The following is a 15,622-nucleotide window of genomic DNA, read 5'->3' on the forward strand; positions in this document are numbered from 1 at the left end:
AACCAGAGTCTCAGTTCCGTTCCAGCACACCTACAGTCGGGGCGAAAATGTAGCTTTGGAATGACATGAAATGTAGAGTCCTGAGTTAAAACGTGATGCTGCAAGTTGTGTGAATAGTTCGGAACCTTTTTTGTGGTAAAAAAGTGAGGGGGTTGGGGACTCAAGTAAAGACAAAAAGAGGCCCTTAAAATAGGATGTATGTCTGTCAGAAAAAAGACAAATGTAATGTTTATTTAAGAAATAAAAACAATTCTGTTCCAAAAGTTATTGTTTTTGGTTTCTTTTAAAGAACACCATTTCCCACAAGGCTGCTTTCTATTTAATTATCGCCTGTTTGAAGGACCGATCAATCCCACTGCTTCAGAAGTGTCTGTAAGTAGCCTGGTCTCCTAACAAATTGCATTGTGAATTATATTTTTAAGGAGCATTTTTTCTCATGCAAAACCAAAAGTAAAAAACTGTAGTTTTGTTGCCTCAACTGAAATGTTTCAAAATGGCTAAAGCGTACATATGTAAACATTTTGACATTCAATGTATTTTTTAAGGTTCAGAAATGTTGAGATTCAACTCATCTGAGGTTTCCAGAAACATACAATGCCAACATTTAAAATTCTGGCTTTTTAAATGAGAAGCGGACTCATTTTACCTTTCCACAGTAAAACCAGTGCAGCAGCATTATGTTCACCAATAACACTTGAAAGTTCATACATTTTTTATTTTACGTTGCAATGACTTTGATGGAGTATTGGATCAGAGCCCGAGAGCTGTTTGAGTAATAGCCGACTGACACTCAGACCCAATATCTTGTTGAATGCTTTGTGGACTGCAGTTTGGTGATTTTGCCGTCGCTATCTTGGATTACGGCCGTCGCCATGTTGTTGATTTCTGCAACCGATGAACAGAAGTTACCATATTTGGAATGCGAAGAAGTGCCGTAGAGATGCCGTATACCTCTCTGGTAGCATCTTTGTGGTCCCGCCCCTAAAGCATACTCTGGTTTATGGTCTGTTTGACTCTAAATGGACCATAATTTACTCAATGAACATAAACTCATGTTTACAATGTTTACTGAGGGAATAAATCAAGAGAAAAGTAGAGTCATTTTCTCATGAACTTATATACAACCAGAGGAGTCGCCCCATGATGGTAAGTAGAGAGAATGCAGCTTTAACACATGTAGCATAGACTTCTATACAACCGAAGGAGTCGCCCCCTGGGGGTCAGTAGAGAGAATGCAGCTTTATCACATAAAGCACATACTTCTATACAACCAGAGGAGTCGCCCCCTGGTGGTCAGTGGAAATAATTAGTTTTAAGACACCTCCGCATCAACTTTATTCGCCGAAACCAGAGGTTGCCGCCTGTTTGATGGCCAAAAACCTTTAGGATGAACACAACAGCCGAGAAAAATAAACTTTGTCAGGGCAACAGGTCGGCTCTATAATCTGATTATACACAGATTTCTGATTCAAACTATGAGTAAGAAAGGGGGGAAAAATCCTTGGATGCTCCCAACAAAAACAAAGCACATAAATCTAAAGACAGTTTCCCGCCTGCTCATCGGGTCTTTGAAGTGAAGCCAAACCAGACACAACCTGGAAGAACAAGAAAAGGATGACAAATGGTTTTGTCACCGTATTCAGACAAAGCTAAATGAAAGGCAAGTTTCCCCTCGGGTGACAGCGGAACATGAAATGATCTTTTCATGTTCGATTTTGATGGTTCAGATAACACGTCATGACAATGGATGGGAAGAACTCCCAAACAGAGGACACGCTCAGGTGTGAAGAGGTTGTTTTGTCTGCCTTCACAAAGATAAAAAAGAAGCTTTTCTGCCATGCCTCGAGAAAAGGAGGATTCTTTTTCTCTCTTTTACTCGTCTTGTTTACTCTGAGCATGAATGAGTCCCACTTGTGGGCCTACAGTAACACAGTAAGAGGATCCAAGAGGAATACCTCGGCTAGCGGTATCACATTTGTATAACTGTCAGGACGCGGGGCCATCTGTGGATCCCTTTACTAAAGAGGCGTAAGATAACTAGCGTTCCAGAGCTCAGAAGAAAAGAGGGCTCCTTTCTCTCCGTCTCTCAAAACGGTAAAAACAGATGCTATCAGGTTCACAGCTGGCTGCAGGCCTGGGCCAGATATCCTATCTACTGGCTTCTGTCCTCCTGCAGCCGGCCTTGAAAAGACATCATCGGGTGGAACCCGGCACAGTTAAAGGAGGCGAGTAACATTTAAGTAGTGGCAATAAAATGTAAAAGTTAAAATCACCCATGAAAGGTCAGTTTGCAAAATGAGCCAGTACAAACAGCAACATCTTCCTTCCGCCAATTATATAAAGAATAAAGCTGCTATGAAGAACTTAAATGTTGTGTTGGTTCTTCCGCCCCCTGTGGACTAAAGTGGTAGTGTCTCTGAGCACCAGGGTCTCTTTAGAAAATCTCTCATTTGACTGCAGCAGGGTCTGACAGTCTGCCCCTCTCAGTCCTGGTTCTCCCGTGCCCCCCTTCCCCACAGCAGGTCCAGCAATACGTCAGCGTGGTGTTGGTCTCGGCTCTCAGAGAGGAGGAGGAGGAGGAGGAGGAGGAGGAGGTGGTGACGTTGCTGCTGCCGGGAGCTGAGCTCTCCTCCTCCCTCCGGAGCTCCGACTGCAGTTACTTGAAAGTGAAAGAAACTAAATTCTGATCATATTTCTGTATTAAGTCTTTCAGGCTTTGATGTCTTCACGCCGTTTAAAAATGTTTGCTAGATTTTCTATCCAGTTTCTGGAAGAATTTCTGGAACTGTGTTCGCAAGGAGATGGAAATCAGGATGAAAAACCTTTTACTTTAAACCTAAATAAAACTAAAAAAGGCCTCTGACAGGTAAGCCAAAGTTCATTTATTTCTCATGGAACTGGGGGGTGGGCAGACCTGCTTATTTTCCACAAACAATCAACGTGACTTTCCAGCCTCTGTGTTGGAGGGAGAGCCGGGGGGACCTCCACCGTGCACCATGGAAAACAAGCGGAGGCCTTACGTCACCTGCCAGCAATTACCCTGAACAGGTGCTGTGACCTCACGGTGCAGCGAGCGAGAGGCCCCCCACCTAACCCCCGCTTTACAGCTAGCATCGGTCTGGTTGGCTCCCGGAGACCCAGGTAGAGATTCTGGCTCTTTGTGATACTCTATATTCAGTAGTTTCATTTTTTTTTCATGTGTACACAGTTGAAATTTCAGCTGGCTGGGAGGGAAAACACCGGCGACCTTAAGATGAAGGTCACGTAACCCGGTCTAGAAACAGCAGATAAATCCACAATCCGTGCACTTAATAAACAAAACAAAGCATCTCAAATCCCCCTGGGGGGACCCCGCCCTAAGAAAAACAACAAAAAACCCCAATATGATCATGTTTATTCCATAAAAACAAAACTGGTGAAACTTGAACAGTGTTGACAATCGTAATTATTGTGGCCTGTGAAAACGGCGATGGTCTCCCCCGTCTCTTGACAATAAGTAAAACCCACACAGATGTGAATTACTCCACAAACCTTTTGGCTAATCTTTCAAAGCCCCCTCGGCTGAAAGGGGAGGGGGGGCGGGGGGAGTGGGGGGCGGTTACAAATTCAAGTCAAACAGGAGCTGACAGCAGGCTGACACGTACTGTGCCCCTCCTTTGTGCGTTGACAATGTCCTACAGGTGGGGACACAATGGCCGCACCACCTGACATCCTGTGGCACGCCGCACGAGGAGGGTATTTCTGAATATGTGTGTGTGTGTGTGTGTGTGTGTGTGTGTGTGTGTGTGTGTGTGTGTGTGACTGTATGTGTTTATTTGTAGCATAGAAAGAGTGTGAAATGACTAGAGAGAGTTTACTGGAGCTAACTTCCTCCAAGGGCTAAGTTGCAAAAGCCGGTGATGCCTGATTGACTGAATTCAGTTCATATCAGAGCTTTTTTTCATAGAAATTAAGTAATGGGCTCAAAGGAAACCAAGCAACTCATTTAGTGTTTTCTCTCGCATTGTTGAGACCACTAAACTACTAGGTTAGGTTTATTTAAGACTAATAAGTACCTGATTGTATTAACATAACTACAGAAGTGGCGTTACTTTAAGTCCTGAATGTTTTGTGACCGATAAGTAAATGTTTGGGTTAAAATGTGATGGTTTGGGTTGTAAACTTTCCTGTCAAATGTCAACTTTCATAAACTGGGATGAAATGTCTGGTCAGTACTTGGAATCCTTAATCTAATAATCCTTAATTCAAATTCAAAATTTGAGAACTCTTTTGTTTTAAAAGGGCTATGTTGAACCCCCCCCCCTCCCCCCTACACAAACACACACAAACACCACCAACCTGTCCGTCGCCCCCAGTCCCTGGGAACAATCCTGCAGTGTCAGGAAGCTGTGCAGGTGTCTTGCGGTGTCAGCTGCCATGCTGTTTATTATTGGTGGGCAGCGCTTTAGGAGGAATCCCGGGCCATCACTAACAACTGTGTAAATTTGTTGGGGTAAGGAAAACATGGCCCCGTACGACAGGAATGTGTTTTAGGTGGGAGCCCCTCTTTTCTGGCAGGCTTTAACTCAAGTCCCCCTTTCTGGACATGGAGTGTGTGTCTGTTTGTGAGTTTATTTAGTGATCCATTAGCTCCTACAAAAACATCAGCAGGCTACACTTCCTGGGATCCACATAATGTTTTTAGAATACTCCCACTGAAAAAAAAAATTGCGTCGTCCAAGTGAAATGGAAGTTCGAGCGTCTTTAGCTTCTCTACCGTGACGTATTTCACAGTAAAACCAAAGACTGTATCAGAAGTGGACATAATCACTCTGATGTCACCCGTTGGTTTGTGCCGTTCTGATAGAGACCAAAAACTCATTTTTACAATGTTTACTGAGGGAATAAATCAAGAGAGAAGGAGAGTAATTTTTTCATAGACTTCTATACAACCAGAGGATTTGCCCCCTGGTGGTCAGTAGAGAGAATGCAGCTTTAAAACATGAAGCATAGACTTCTATACAACCAGTGTAGTCATCTGGTTTAGCCTGATACGAAGCTACCGAGGACTGCCGGTCGTTCTGCGTTATCCAACGGACCTTTGCTTGCAGATGAGCGGTACGTTGTTTTGGAAACAAAATCAACGTTTTCTTTCCACCGATATCCAAACGCACGCCTGTTATCTTTCCATATTTCTCTATTAGCTACAAACAAACGGTGAAGTACGGTTTTTATAGGACTGACGTGACTAGCTAGTTGCCCAAAGTCTCATTTGATTGAATGAACTTTTGTGCATCAAACATTTGAAACCGTTTTCCAGGACGAGAAAAGATTTGAAGGGGATTTGGATGTGAAAATACTTTAATGAATACTTGAACAAAAAAAAGAAATGTTAAAATGTCTTTTAATATTTAACTTGGTCTTTAAAGTGTTTTGTTTTTTACTTCTTTCCACACTTTAAAAAGATTCTGATGACAACTTCCAAGCCATCGATCATCTGGCTCTCCAGCCGCTCTGCCTTCTTTCAGCTAACCGTTCCCTTTGGTTCCAGTTTAGTGATCCGACGGTCAGTATTGCACAATACTCCAACCTCTCCAACGTTCTTGTTACACACAGACAACTCTTCTTTGAGGGCATTTATCTGCGGTTGTAGTTTATCTATCACTGTGCATATTTCCTCAATTAGTTCTAATTCTAAAGTACTTTTCAGAGGAGGCAAGTACTGATGTCCTCTTCTCATGTCGCTCAGTTCTTATCAACCTCAGCGACAAAACCGGAACTTTAAAATCAAAATTTTTCCTTGAATTTCTTTAGTGAATTATCTTTCTTTCTTTCTTTTATTTTGCCACATTTCAAACGGTGTGTTCTGCATGTTTTTAAAGCATGCTCATTGTGTGTGTGTTTCTGTATTTCAGAGAGTTTCTGGGGTTCAGGAGTTGGCTGTGGATGATTATTTATTTGACTTGGAAGTGACTTCACACAGCCCGACTTGTGTGATAGATGCAACGGTAGAAACCATGTGTGTTGAGGTGCTCTGCGTCCGCGGGGATCTTTCCGAATTACACATCCTGCAGGAAGTGTGAGCCAGAGCTTACTTGCAGGCAACAGTTTATGGGCAACAGACAAGGTCATTGCAGACACAAACCTACAGCATATTGTGATGCAATACATGTATACTGGCATAGAGGATCTAAAAAATATTACCCGCTGGCAACTTTGATGACAAAAACCACCATAGCCTGACTTTGATTAAAGAGGTTAATATGTGAGAGTTTAACAAAAATACCCATCATACATGGAGCAATATTGTATGAAAAAAAAAACTGAAACTGTTACTTGGCAGTGTTCTCTATGTGATAAAGAACCTTTTTCTGCATCACTTTAAAACATATCTTTGATCCTGTATGGCCCAGTTGACGTTAGATCGGTCTACTTCTGACAGCAGACGCATTCATTACAACCAGCACATCCAGGAAGCGTGATCAACGCTGACCAATGCACAGATGTTGGCCCGCGATGCAGTAATTCCTGGAAACAGCAGTTGAATTTGAAGTTCATGTAGCTTTTTGGAGAGACATTAAGTTACATGGGCCACACAAACAACACACATAAGTCAACGGATCCTCTTACAATATGACACTGTATCTTGCCAAAAGTTATTTGTCATGCGTTTTTCAATGAATGTCCAGAAACACGAGCAATCAGTGTGCCTGTGCACGCCCCCGCAGTGTTAATGGTAAAACAAATACTAAAGTAGATTTTTACGTTAGGAAATGATCGTAATTTGGGTTAAAATAACTACAGAAGTGGCGTTGCTTAACTACAGAAGTTAAGTAACAAATATTTAACATTCTGGTTTCACAAAAGACACGTACAGCGGCCTCCTGTGTGAAAGTTCCTCCAACTCATCCCTCTGTGCACTTTGACAGTCTTTATACTACGTCATCTATCCTGGCAAAAGATTACGTACAAATTGATTACCATAAAAGCATGGTTACAAGCCGCTACTACCTTCGGTGGTTGTCCCCGCTGTAGCAAGCTAGCGCTACTGCTAGCTCCCCGCTGCTGCTGCTACTGCCCGCGTCCCCTCTGTCCGAGTCGGGCGTCGAGCCGGGGCTGGTCCCGCTACCTTCGGTGGTTGTCGGGGAACAAGCGAGAGCTAGCGGAGAGCTAGCGGAAGTTAGCGGGGAACTAGCAGCAGCGATAGCTGGCTACAGCGGGGAACTAGCGGGGACACCCACCGAACGTAGTAGCGGCTTGCAACCCGACTTTTACGGTGTGTGGGTTATGGAGAAATTGATAGTGCATTACTTTCCATAGCTATAGCTACGAACAATGTTTGTGACCTATTGTTTGCGATCACTCTCTGTAAGATTTACAGAGAAGTTTACAATGCAAACCTTGTCATTTCTGTCATGATCCCATTATGATACTGAGATACCTCACCAGCGGGTCAAAAAATGTAGACAATTTCCAAAGCTTTTGGTTGTGTGTGCATGCAATAAGGATGGAAATAATCAAAAGACATTTATTTTCCTTTCGTTTATAATTACAGGGTGTGTCACTAGACAGATGTCTTGGCACCGGATACAAAGAATGCACAAGTTAACTATTCAAAAGGACGTCTGGCCCTACATGGTGGTTTAATGTTATATCTGTATTCTCTTAAAGCCCTGCACAAAGGCTGGCCAGGCCACACAAAACAATGTCAAGAAACATTTGCTTTATTCGACGCAATGTTTTATTGCATTAGAGGAGTCATTTTGTCTTTTGTAGCTCACCTCCTCATCCCTTATTAAATATTTATTTTATTTTCTCATGATCTATAAATAAATTTATTGCCAAATGGCTGGCAGTTTTTTTTATGTTTCCTTTCTTCCTTGAGAACTGGGTTGTAACTGTGTGTAGGAGTGTGTGTGGTTTTGCACATATCAATTGAGTTGCGTATGACGTAAGAGTTTTTTTTGTCTGTCATTTGTATGTCCTTGAGACCACAAGAATGTGCGAAATTCAACTATGCAAAGGACACGGTGCCAAATAGTGCTCAGAGGATATGTGACTTAAAGCCCAGACAAGCTCATAATGCAACATACAGTATACAGTGATCTTGGGGTGATGCATGCCAAATACTGATGCTGGATGTTTGGTTGTTGTTTAGACGTCAGTTTAGGAAAACGGGCAGATTTGTGCATTTGTTTATCCCGAGTGCTCTCCATCTGCATCCATAAACAGACTGCATTGGGTGTTTGTGCGAAGAGACGGATGATATAAATCTAGAAGCAGGTGTCCTCCTATTGGGCTTTCTAAACACCCAATGGTGGACAGCTACGCCCAGTGAGGTTAGCCATGAGTGCAGAACAACCGTGGCCAGATACCAAAAGGGAACCAGCTCGGTCGATCCGTCAAGGAAAGCGAGGCAGCTAGCTCCACCCTCTTTCGGCTGCGTTTGTCCCAGGTCTTTTTGGAGAACTCGCCAGTAAAGCCGTCGTCGCCACAAAATAAGTGGCTTGAACCCACACACTTCAAATTACAGGGCACGGGAAATCAGAAAATGCTATCCTGCTTCTCACAATTGGTGTTTTAGGAATTCTATTAAAACTCCTTTTCGTTCGGCCCCACGGAGCAGCTTCTTTGATTTTCCTCCCCAACTTGCATCGGTTTCACATCGTGCTTGCTTTGTTTGGAGGGTTTTCACCGCCCGCGCTAACGATGCATCGGGCTGTCGAGTGGACACGGCTGCATGAAAAACATTGTAGTTTGACAGATTTAGAAAAAAGCAGCAGCGTGGTTTCTGATCTGGGAGTCATGGGTTGTCTTTGGAAGACGTGTTGGACGTGCCCATTGAACTCGAGAGCTCACTGGGAAAGAGTTACATATTCACACCGTGCTCTTACTGAAGCGGTGCCAAAGCAACTTCCTGCTGCAGCGTAAAGCCGTGATGGGAACACGAAAACATGACCTGCACCAGTTTCCTAAAATCAACACTTCGAGCAGATTAACAGCTAATTTTTTATGTTGTTTTTTGTCACAAGGAGTCTGAACAAAAGTAAAGTCCTTCAAATGATTTTTACTTTGACCTTTTTTCAGTCAACTATGGTTAAAGTACTACTAAACCTAACAGACAAATGAAAGAGTCCAATAAATACAGAGCTGTGACGCTTTTTGCAAGATTCGCATCGGTAGACCATCTGCTGTGCAGCTCAACTACAAACAACGACGTAAAGAAGTTTCTTTTTTGAGACACACTTGCAACAACTAACTCAAACTGTCCACAAGTCACTGATTTGAACCGGACAAAAAGACAAAGCGACCAGCAAACTAATGGGATCTCTCTGAGTTGAAGAAGAGTTAAAAGTTTGAAACCTTTGGCGGTGGCAAACATTTCCCTGCTGCCTACGACTGCAGCCGATAAAGGCCTTCCCCGCATGGAGAATAAGCTGTCAGCTTGACAGGTGGCATCACTTACAGCTCTTGGTTCAGAGCCCTGTAACAGGAAAAAAGGGTAAAGTTTCTGCTCCCTGGAAGAGAGAGAGAGAGAGAGAAAAATATAAATCCTGCCCCTACAGTAAATTATTTGCATGCCTGAATTCAGGGAGGAGTTACGGGTTGAGAATAGCAGGCAGGTCTGGCACATGTGGTCAAAACACAAAATCAGTCAAACGCCATCTCAGCTATACGGATTTCAGACACCAAAGTGACCAAGCGATGCATATCTTCTGCCTCCCCTACACTCCTACGATCATTTCCCACATTCCACTGGCTTTTAAATTACATGGGGAAAGAACGATTACAAGTAAAGCCCCAAAATACATGAGAAAGCAGTGCAACGGAGACGCATGTCCACTTGGGAGTTTGCGAAAGCTTGTCTGCTAAAAAAACTGAAGAAAAAAAAACAGATTTGGGATTACGGTGCCATTAACTTTGTGGGCACTTTAATCCTTTTCGGTTGCATTTCCTGTCCTGTTTATGGACCGAGTCTTTTTTAGTTTTTGCATATGCACGTCTGAGGGCTGGCACGTTGCAGCAGCTGTCCACATGTGGCACATGGGAAATATCACTGTGATATACTTGTGAAAAAAACTAAACGGCAAGATAAAGAAACTATTCTGGGGTTTCTTATAGTTCCACACAGTGTCAGATATATGTCTTGCATGTAAGTCGTAGAATCTGACAGCATGTGGCAACAACAACAACAACAAAATACTTTATCTTAATCCAAACCAGCAGTTGACACTCCAGGGTGAGTCTGGATGTCTAAATAGTGAGTAATACCTCCGTGCAGTGTTCCCTCTAAGATGCGCGTGTGCGCGGCCACGCAGGCCAGTCGAAGTGGCCGCGCAATAGATTTTTCAGACCGATTTTTTTTCAGGGGTTAAAAATCTTTTTTGCGCCAGTGTTTCTGAGATAGGAGTGAGCCATCTTCACAATAATAAGATCTTTGATGTGACGTGTCGAGTCTTCTTGGCCAATCAGCGTCCCGTTTCTCGTCATGCGCTCTCTGTACCTCTGCTAGCGCTCTGCCTCCGTTAGCACCTCCCACCCCCGCTGTCCTCCTCCGGGCGCCAGGAGTGAAGCTCGCCCAGAGCGCCACATGAGCTCGGGCCGGCGCTGTTTAGGCTCCTCTTGGCGGGCCCTGCTCCAGCAGCTATAGGCCTCCATGGCGAAAAGAAAGGCAGAGCAGGTGCCCCAGAAAAAAGTCTGCCTAACGTTCAAACATGAGTGGCTAGGTGAAATAGTCCAAACTGACACAGGTAAGATGAAACTTTCAGACATATTTAAATATGAAGAATATGAAGTTATTAAATTGTTTATATATGCTACCTTTAGGAAAAATGACACCATGTCAATTTAATTGGACTATAATTATTGTTTAGCACTGCATTAGCATTTTTCTTTCAATGAAGTTCCACTTAAATGTTGTGCCTGCTGAGAAATGACTAAACACCTTTGATACTTTTATTTTATATATATATATATATATATCATTATCAGTCATAACCAGTGAACCAGTCATAACCTCCCTTTATTGAAGTTCAACAAAGATCCTTTAAGTTCAACTAAACTGACTGGTAAAACACCATCATTAAAATGTTCCCAAAGTCCAGCCATTATAAAGGATATTGAATAAATATCAACCTTGTATACATATTGATGCATTTGCTGTCATTGCTTTGAATCCCCTATGGCTAACGCAGGCTTGTGGTCATTTTCGGCAGGTCGCGTTGTTGCGAATTGCTCACAGTGCTGAAATGTGCGCTCAGAAAAAAAAGTTTTTGCTCGGTGCTGAAAGAAATTAGAGGGAACATTGCCTCCGTGTACTTTGATGTTGCTTATACATTATTTCTGAGAATGTGCGGATGAGCTACTCTTGGTTTAGAGTCAAAGGACCACAATCTGCTCAATACATGAGTCCTTACACACACGTTTTATAGAAGGTGTGACTGTGCAGAACGATGCACATTTAATTGCATTATTGGAGGAAGCTCTCATCTACGAGCCAATATTTAATATTATGGTCGATAAATTATATTATTAATCATCTATAAGTCCTTTATACATAATTTACAAATGGAGAATCCATCATTTATAAAGTATGAAAACTCAATCATGAAACGCATAAGTCAAGCTTATTAATCAAGAATAAAACATGTATAACTGTGTTTATGAAATGCATACTAATGAGGGTTGGAACAATGCTATATATGATGAATTAAGTGTTTATTCATGCTTTACTAATGCTAAATAGTGTGTTGTTATGATAAAGTGCTACCATTATTAGATGGGAGCTTTTGAAAGATAAAACAGCAACAAGGTCACGATTGCTGCCGTTTCATCTTTTTTTTTCTTCTTTTCTGTACTCTGGGAAAAACAGTATTATTTTGAGACTCTTATGTGGTACAACCCAACATGAGCGTTATCATTCCAAAACATAAAATATTTTATGTTTTTTTTATATGCCAATCATTAATGACTAATGGCCGCATTAAGACACCAAAAAAGGGTCGAATCGATGCCCAGTGTCGTCTGTGGTGGTTGTCAGAAAACATCTTGAAGGAAAACGAAAAACAACAAAGGTGACAAAGTCTCGCAAACCAACACCGATACCTCTCCCCGCTTTTATTTTAACCACTGTTAGCAAATAAGAGCCCAAAGAAACCAATCTTAATAAAGATGGACATCCAAAGTCATTCCACCTTATTTAGCAGAAACTCTCAATCCATGATTTCAATCTTTAATAATGTATTTTAAATGAACTCTTCTGTGAACACACAAATGTATTTTCTTGACTGAAATGAGCAGCGATCGTCCTCCAAATAATAAAAGATGAACACATGGCCAAACACTGAACTGCTGACACGCAGAGACCTGCTTGTGCAGGTGCGTGAAGCTGGTACACGGGTTTGTGTGATTTGTAAAGCAAGCCTTTATTAGGATCCCAGTCCCTGAGAATGTGTCCACAAATGCCTGACACAAAAGTCTTGAGGTTTTTCCCGTCTTTGTTTTTCAGTCGGGAGCTGGTCGGACTCTAAAGCTACCGTGTTTTCTTGGGGGAACAAAGGCGAGACCTTGAGGTAATCGTAGCTGCGTTAAGGATTTTTTTATTCCTCGTGCATGTGTGGGAAAATGAGGGCATGCAAACAATGTTGCCGTCCGTGGTGGACGGCGCGTCATCTATGACGACTGTTTCAACGCTGTGGAAGAACAGGGTTGTTTTAACTGAAACCGATATGCTGCAAAATCAACACTGTAAAGTTAAGACTGTCAATCATCACTTTCGTGGGTTGTCAGGAAAAATTATTTCCAACACGTTTTGTTTTGATATCTAAATACAATGGAATATCGTTGGAAGTTATTAAAGGATTTGAAACTTAAACCAAAGTTTGACCCGAGATTTACGCTTCACACGATGATTTTATCTATTGGATGAGTCCGTCATACATGTATCCTGTATCTGCTGTATCTTGTACATTTAGGCGCCTGTCAATCACCTTGTAGCCTCGCCCTAAAGCATACCCGGCTTTATGGTCTGTTTGACTCTAAATGGACCATAATTTACTAAATGAACATCATGCTGTATTGAAGAAGACTTGAAACTAGAGATTGAGACATACACTCGTGTTTACAATGTTTACTGAGGGAATAAATCAAGAGAGAAGTAGAGTCATTTTCTCATGAACTTCTATACAACCAGAGGAGTCGCCCCATGATGGTAAGTAGAGAGAATGCATCTTTAACACATGACGCATACACTTCTATACAACCAGAGGAGTCGCCCCCCTCGTGTCCAGGAGAAAGAATGCAGCTTTAACACATGATGCATATACTTCTATACAACCGAAGGAGTCGCCCCCCTGGGGGTCAGTACAAAGAATGCAGAAAAAGGAACAGAAAAAAATTCATCCTGGTGGGTCTGAACACTTGTCATTGTCACCTTGGAAACAAATCATTATGAAGCAGTTCAAATTATCGTACAGAGTCACCCCCACACTGCAGCCATGCAAAAATTACACAGTACCCTTAAAAAACTAAAGTGGGCACGAACAAGGCTGCCACAAACAACTTTATTTTTGAGTGCACTCCCTTCCTGTTATTTAAGGCGGATGTTTCAACAGAGGCAAATACACGTTACATTGGCTCAACAGATGCAGCAGAGCCCCGAGCTCACAGAGTGACTACTTCAGGCACAGATGTTGGCTGCAGAGATCACATGACGACGACCTGGCAGCAGTAAACACGTACCTACGCTCCTCTCCGACACGGGCAAACTCTCCTCCGGTCATTGTGAGCGCTGCATGAGCTCACTAGATTATACACCTTAATGGAAAAGTATTTTTTTGGTAACTGTCACGCCACAATTTCTGTCGTGTACTTCTAAAAAACACACATTCCTGCAATATGGAGCAATCTGCTGTGCATTTTGAATGTATTATACTTGTTATAATGATATAATGATGATGATAATGATGATAATGATATAACATCATTTGTCAAGCTAAAAGAAGCGTTTTCATCATTGAGGGGACAGTGTGTCGAATGTGTTGACATCTATAGCGGCGTGATGACAACTCCACCAATGAATTTGTTTCAAGCACTATTTATTTGTAGAATGATACTTTCAGAAAAGATCAAAGTTAGAAAGTGCCTTACAGTACATGCATTTGAGGAGGTGAGAACTCTGTGAACCCGGTCGAGCAGCGTGCCTCCACATGCAGCCTGCAGTGGGTTAAGGATTGAAGTGCATTAGTGGTCCATGCATTGACAGTTTCAAAGACACCCTCATAATATTTGAAGAAACTGTACAGGTGTGACACCTGTCCGACACCCCTTTCTTGGTCCCTGTAACTTAAACCCTGCTTGAGCTTCACAAATTAAAAGCAAAGTCCCCGCCAATATAAAACAAACCTGTTCCTTTGATCTGCTGCACTGAAACCACACAGATGCCAGAGATCCCTTCAGTGCAGGAGGTAACGCCCACTTACACTTTGTAACCTCTGACGTCATTATGAAGATTGTGAAGAAAAAAGAAGAAGCTTATGTAAAGGGGGGGGGGGTTATATGAGGGATGTTCAATAAATGTACTGAAGTAGGAAATCCAAGTGACCTTGACGGGATCAGTCAGAAGCCAACGCAGGTGTAAACCTTCACTGCAGCTCAGGTGTGGGGTGGTGAGGCTGTCGAGAGGGAGTTGCCCTCTGAATTACCTTCTGTGAAAACAGATTCGCCAGAAAGCCCCCGAGACGTTATTGTTTTCCTTCCTTTTTTTTTGTCAGTTGAATTTAGACTAATGGATTTAGTGTCTTGATTTCCCACGTTTTTTACTGACTACATGTCTGCGTTGGGATCCAACTGTGGCGTAGATGTTCACTTGTAAAAGAACGGCCTCTCTGCGGTGGAAGTTGGGAGTGAAAGTACACGGGTCGGGTTCCAGAGACATTGAATGCAACACCGATCTGGTTATTCAAATATCTTTAAACTATTTAGCTACCATGCTGTTTGGTAGCTAAAAAGAGAGAACAAACATGTTGTGGCTTTATTGTTGTTGCTAAAACTACAAGAACAATAAAACTAGTATGTGTGAAAAAACAAAACAAAAATACCAAAGGATTGAATTGGGTATTTTCTGTCAGACTTTGCGCTTCTTTAGTCAGAATGTTGCTGGTGCAGAATGTCGAAAAGGCCACGAGATTAACATCCATGACCAACCACATCAAGCTGGATCTCATGGTTATTTCTCTAATACAGGAAGCCACACAGTAAACGCTGCGATTCTGTTTAACCACAATCCAAACACCACGCCTAAAATTCAGAATAACTTGTGAAGCCGCGATTCTGTGGGAATAAAATGTCCAATATCTGAAGAAATTTACACATGGATGTCCATGCTTTCTGTATCCTGTCGTACTATGCATGTGTTGACCTTGTTGGCCACAAAAGACACTTTAAAATCTGATTAGAGCGGCCTGGCCTTCTGGACTGAGAGACACGTCTGTAGAAATCCAGTTTGATGTTCCATTTCAAACCACCTCCAAATTTGGTTTGGGTCCAATTTGCTAAAAAAACAAACTAAAAAAACTAATTTCATGCTTCTTGGTGTCCAGACCTAAAGCCAATAAGGACACAATCTGGATGTGCCAATGGCTGG

At 42.3% G+C, this 15,622-nt stretch overlaps 1 protein-coding gene across 1 annotated transcript in view; it reads right to left on the reverse strand.

Annotated features, from left to right (window-relative positions):
• Positions 1–15,622, reverse strand: part of cfap299 (cilia and flagella associated protein 299) — a gene marked incomplete at both ends in the record, with an annotated part of 72,431 nt that overhangs the window by 15,336 nt on the left and 41,473 nt on the right. The gene's annotated exons all lie outside the window — the stretch shown is intronic.

The sequence above is a fragment of the Taurulus bubalis genome, assembly GCF_910589615.1.
Source record: "Taurulus bubalis genome assembly, chromosome: 8".
Classification (NCBI taxonomy): Eukaryota; Metazoa; Chordata; class Actinopteri; order Perciformes; family Cottidae; genus Taurulus; species Taurulus bubalis.